The sequence below is a fragment of the Carcharodon carcharias genome, chromosome 8, assembly GCF_017639515.1.
Source record: "Carcharodon carcharias isolate sCarCar2 chromosome 8, sCarCar2.pri, whole genome shotgun sequence".
Taxonomy (NCBI): domain Eukaryota; kingdom Metazoa; phylum Chordata; class Chondrichthyes; order Lamniformes; family Lamnidae; genus Carcharodon; species Carcharodon carcharias.
In genome coordinates this window covers 145,750,683-145,756,682 of record NC_054474.1, presented here as the reverse complement: position 1 = coordinate 145,756,682, position 6,000 = coordinate 145,750,683, and positions in this window count along the sequence as shown.

The following is a 6,000-nucleotide window of genomic DNA, read 5'->3' as shown; positions in this document are numbered from 1 at the left end:
TTTAGGAACTCTTGCCGCTCTCTGCCCTTCACACTACCACTGTCTGTCTTTATTCAGATAATTAAACACACCCATTATAACTACTCTATAATTCATACAACTCTCTATAATTTCCTTGCAAATTTATTTCTCTACATCCTTTCCAGTAGTTGGTGGCCTGTAGACCACACCGAGCAATGTAATTGCACCTTTTTTTGTTCCTTAGCTCTAGCCAAATAGATTCTGTCCATAAACATCCTCTCTCTCCAGCACTGCATTTCTTTCCTAACCAATACAGTCACCCCTGCTTCTTTTCTGCTGTTCCTATCTCTCCTGAACACCTTGTATCTAGGAATACTTAATACTCAGTCCTGCCCCTCTTTGATAATAAAACCAGAAAGTGCTAGAAAAACTCAGCTGGTCTGGCAGCATCTGTGGAGAGAGAAACAGAGTTAATGTTTCGAGTCCTTATGATTTTTCTTCCATTCAGAGTCATACGGACTCGAAACAGTAACTCTGTTTCTTTCTACACAGGTGCTGCCAGACCTGTTGAGTTTTTCCAGCACTTTCTGGTTTTATTTCAGATTTCCAACATCCACAGATTCTGCCCTCTTTTGAGCCAGGTCTCTGTTATCACCACAATATCATATTTCCACGCGGTAATCTGTGCCTGCCTGCATCTTTCCAATCTTATTTACCGCACCTCACGTTCACATACATGCACAGTAACCCTCCTTTAGACTTTATTACTTTTCCTCTTACTCTGACCAACTTAGTAACTTACTATTTCCTACTTTGGTGCTATCTATCTCTCCCAGTATTCTGTGTACTTTTGTATTCCTCTCTGATATTACTCCTGGTTCCCACACCCCACTGCCAAGTTAGCTTAAACACTCCCAAAAGCACCCGCAAATCACTCCACAAGGAAATTGGTCCTGGCTCTGTTTGGGTGCAACTTGTCCAGCTCATACAGGTGCCACCTCCCCCAGAGCTGGTCTCAATGTCCCAGGAATCTAAAGCCCTCCCTCCTGCACCATCTTTCCAGCCACGCATTCGTCTGCTTTATCTTTCTATTTCTGTACTCACTTGCACATGGTACCAGGGGTAATCCAGAGGTTATTACTTTTGAGGTCCTGCTTGATAATTTCACACTTAGCTCCCTATATATTGATTAGAGGACTACATCCCACTTTCTACCTATGCCATTGGTAGCGGTGTGGACCACGACTGCTGGCAGTTCACCCTCCCCACTCAGGGTGTTCTGCAGCCACTCAATGACTTCCATGAAGGGAAGCAACACACATCCTGGACTCATGGCTGTGGCCAAAGAAATGCCCGTGTGTTGCCCTAACTATCAAATCTCCCATCATTATTGCTATTCCAGTCTTTTTCGACCCGTACAGCTGAGACAGCCATGGTGTCTTGGACTTGGCTCTGGTTGCACTCCCCAGATAAACCATCACTTTCATTATTATTCAGAACTGAATACTGGTTGGAGAGTGGGATGCACTCAGGGGATTCCTGCACTACCTGCTTGTTTCTTCTTGACTGCCTGGTGGTCACCCATTCCTTCTCACCCTGCAATTTTTTATTCTCTCACGAGACGTGGGCATCGCTGGCCAGGCCAGCATTTATTGCCCATCTGACTCTGCCTCGGTCCCGACTCCACTCCTGTTCCTGACTTCACTCTTGCTCCAGACTCCATTCTAGCACCTGATCTTCTCTAGCTCCCAATTCTCTCCTGAACCATTCCTGTAGTTGCAAGAATTCCACATTCTCCAGTATTTGGATAAAAATATTCTTCTGAATTTCCTATTGAATTTCTTGGTCACCACTTTATATTGATAGCCTCCTGCTCCTCCCTACAAGAGGAAACATTCTCTCTGTATCCACCCTATCAAAAACCTTTCATCATTTTAAAGACCTCAGTTAGGTCACCCCTCAATCTTTTCTCAAGAGAGAAGAGACCCAGCCTGTCAATCCTTCCTTGATCTGTAAACCCACACATTTCTGGGATCATCCTTGCCAATCCGCAGTATTTTGCTTTTACCCCAGAACATTACCCTGGGTCTCTGGGTTACCAGTCCAGTACAACACCACTATGTCACCACCTCTCCTTTGAGATCCCTTTGTTCCCTTGTTCTACCTAGACTCACAGCTTCCAAGTAATATGTGACCTCCCTATTCTTTCTATGATCTCTCATTTATCTGTATTGATCTGTATCCATTTCCAATTATTTACCCATTCTGCAAGCTTATTAATGTCCTTCTGTCATTGTTGCAGTTCTCTTCCATATTGACTATGTCCCTCCTGCATCCCCACCTGCCAATTTCATCCCCAAGTTTACAAATTGTGTTTTTGATTCTAAAGTCCAAATCATATATTGTGAACAGCAGTAGCCCAGCAATGGCCTTTGTGGAACTCCACTTCCTGCCCTGCGCCCACTCCCAATGTGTCTCTGCTTTCCGTCTTGAAGCTGGCTAGTAATCCATTCTGCCCCAACTCCACATTCTCTGACCTTATTCATTAGTCTATAATGAGGCACCTTATCAAAGGCCTCTTTGAAAACCCAGATAAATTACATCTACTGCATGACCATTGTCTAGACTCTCCGTTACCTCCTCAAAATATTCAATAAGGGTGGTAAAGCAAGATTTACCCTATGGAGATCCATGCTGACTAATTGTTATTGTACTTATCATCCCTATTGGATATAGTGGATATGACATCAGAAGAAGAGATCAAAAAAATATAAGTTTAAGCTAGAAAGAGGGGAGATAATTAATAAACTAATCAAACTACGACAGGATAAAACCCCTGGTCCAGATAGATTACATCCATGCAAATTTTAAGAACTTAAGCAGGGGATAATGGAGGCTCTATTACGTAAATATAAAATAGTGTATTAGAAAAGGGAAACGTGCCAGAGAACTGGTGCACAGCTAATGTGATTTCTATATTTAAAAAGGAGACAGAGCAAACCCAGGGAAATGTCACTGACAGGTAAGTTAACGAATTTGTTACTGAAAGCTATAATAGAAAAACCTTTATGGAGTTATAATGAAGAGTCATTGGCATGGCTTTCAAAAGGGAATGTGATGCTTCACCAACCACATTGAATACTTGGAAGAATTAACAGAAAGCATAGATGAGGGTAATGTAGTAAATGTAATATATTTGACTTTTCAAAAGGCCTTTGATTAAACACCACATAATAGGGACATAAATAAGGTCAGAGTGTATAGAGTCAGGGGCAGGTAGCAGAATGAATAGCAAGTTGGCATAACACAAAACAGAGAGTAGGGGTTAAAATTGGTCACTTAAACTGGTAAGTGGTTTTCCTAAAGGATTGGTGCTGGAAGCACTGTTGTTAGCCATTTACATTAGCAATTTGGGCTTATAAGATCACATGAATTAGGAGCAGGAATAGGCCATTTGGCCCCTTGAACCTGCTCTGCCATTCAATAAGATTATGGTTGATCTGATTGTGGCCTTAGCTCCACTTTCCTGTCCGTCTCCCATTACCTTGGCTCCCGTGTCAATCAAAAAACCTAACTCAGCCTTAAATATATTCAATGATCCCAACTTCCACTGCTTGCTGGAGAAGAGAATTTAAAAACTAACAACCCTCTGAGAGGAGAAATTCCTCCTCATCTCCATCTTAATTGGGAGACTCCTTACTTTTAAACTGTGTCCCCTAATTCTAGATTCCCCACAAGGGGAAACATCCTCTCAGTATCCACCCTGTGAAGTCCCCTCAGGATCTTATATGTTTCAATAAGATCACCTCTCATTCTACTAAACTCCAATGGGTACAGGACCAACCTGCTCAACCTCTCCACATAAGACAAACCCTTTCATCCTAGGAATCAGCTGAGTGAACCTTCTCTAAACTGCTTCCAGAGCAAGTATATCCCTCCTTAAGTAAGATGACCAAAACTATACACAGTATTTTAGATGTGGTCTCACCAATGCCCTGTACAGCTGCAACAAGACTTCCCTACTTTCATACTCAACCCCCCTTGCAATGGAGGCCAACATTCTAGCTCAGAGTCTCGCCAAGACAGAGAGGCTCTCTGTCATATCGAAAAGAGCGGAAATGCCCAAATGCTTGGTACTTCCATTTTCGCAGCGGTGGGATTGGGGGCAGGGTGCATTTTGTTAATGCTCAATTTATGGAGGCAGCCAGCCATTCAAATCACCAGCTGTCTCCACTGAAGTGGGATTTTGGTTGGCCAGGAGTGTGAACCCTAAGTGTGTAAATTAGACCAGGCAAGAGGATGTCTGAGCTTTGTGGATTAGTTTGGATAGCCAGGGTACCCTTTTGGAGAGGTAAGGTACCCCTTTGGACCTGATCCTGAGACACCTTTGGGGGAGGTCAGGCACCCTTTGAAATTGTTAAAAGTAGGCATGAATCTGCGTAAAAAAGGGCACAAACTCATTAACTGTCAAGCTCATTGGAACTGTCAACAGACCTGTCAAAATCATACGTCAAAACTGTCAGAAGCACCTGTCAAAGGGAACTGTCAAATGGACCTGTCAAGCTGTCAAGGCATTTAAATCTTTGGAAAAAATATCTTTTAAGTGTTTTTGAAAAATGATTGCTTGCTATTCCACTCTATCTATTCATATAAACCTGAGGGCTTCCATTACTGGATTAGTGCTGCATGACTGATCTTAGAACCATCCATTATTACAGTAAGGTGCCTGCAATTTCACTGTTTGATTGACAGCTGCAAGTGATTATAGACTTTTGAAGTGGGAGTAGGAATCCCAATGCTCGTTGTTAGAAGGGATTGTGCACTTGAATAAATTGGTTTTTGTTATGAGGCTTTATTTCATTGAAGGAATGTAAATGTAGTAAATGGATTTTTATGAACGAGAGTGTTTTTTTTCAATATGGCGAAGTCGCCAATAGACACTTAGGACTTTGTTTCATCTCATCTCTGCATGGGTCCTGAGGTCTGCCCATAGTGGATACTGGGTGAGTTGGCATTTAAGGTATAAGAGCAAAGGATAAGGAAGGGGTGCACGGATTAGCACTAAGTTGGCGTAGAGGCTATAAAGGATGTGAGGTGGCATGAATGGGGAATGTGTGAGGATGGGGAAATGTGTGGGGTGAGGGAGAGTGAGCGCTGATAGCTGAAGGAACATTTGATGTTTTAACCTTTTTTATTGTTGGACACAGTGCCGGAACCCCAAGACAGAACTTCCACCCAGCTCGCCTCTGTACCCAACGGCCACCTCACTTCTTCCGGAGTTTCCCATCTCAACTCAGATTCTATCTCTCTCCAATTCATTCAAGTGCACAATCCCTTCTAACAACAAGCATTGGGATTCCTACTCCCACTTCAAAAGTCTATAATCACTTGCAGCTGTCAATCAAACAGTGAAATTGCAGGCACCTTACTGTAATACTGGATGGTTCTGAGATCAGTCATGCAGCACTAATCCAGTAATGGAAGCCCTCAGGTTTATGTGAATAGATAGAGTGGAATAGCAAGCAATCATTTTTCAAAAAACACTTAAAAGATATTTTTTCCAAAGATTTAAATGCCTTGACAGCTTGACAGGTCCATTTGACAAACCAAAAATCCAATGTCTGGGCAGCCATTATAAAAGGTCAGGTTCACATAGAAGCTAGGAGCAGGAGCAGGAGCATCAGTGAGCAGGTTTTAGCTAAGCAAGTGCCCCTTGATAGCACTGTTGATGACCCCTTCCACTACTTTACTGATGATGGAGAGTAGACTGATGGGCAGTAATTGGAATTGTCCTGCTTTTTTGTGTACAGGACATACCTGGGCAATTTTCCACATAGCCGGGTAGATGCCAGTATTGCAGCTATACTGGAACAGCTTGGCTAGGGACACGGCAGGTTCTGGAGCACAAGTCTTCACTACTATTGCTGGAATATTGTCAGGGCCCATAGCCTTTACAGTGTCCAGTGCCTTCAGCCGTTTCTTGATATCACATGGAGTGAACTGAATTGGCTGAAGACTGGCATCTGTGATGCTGGGGAC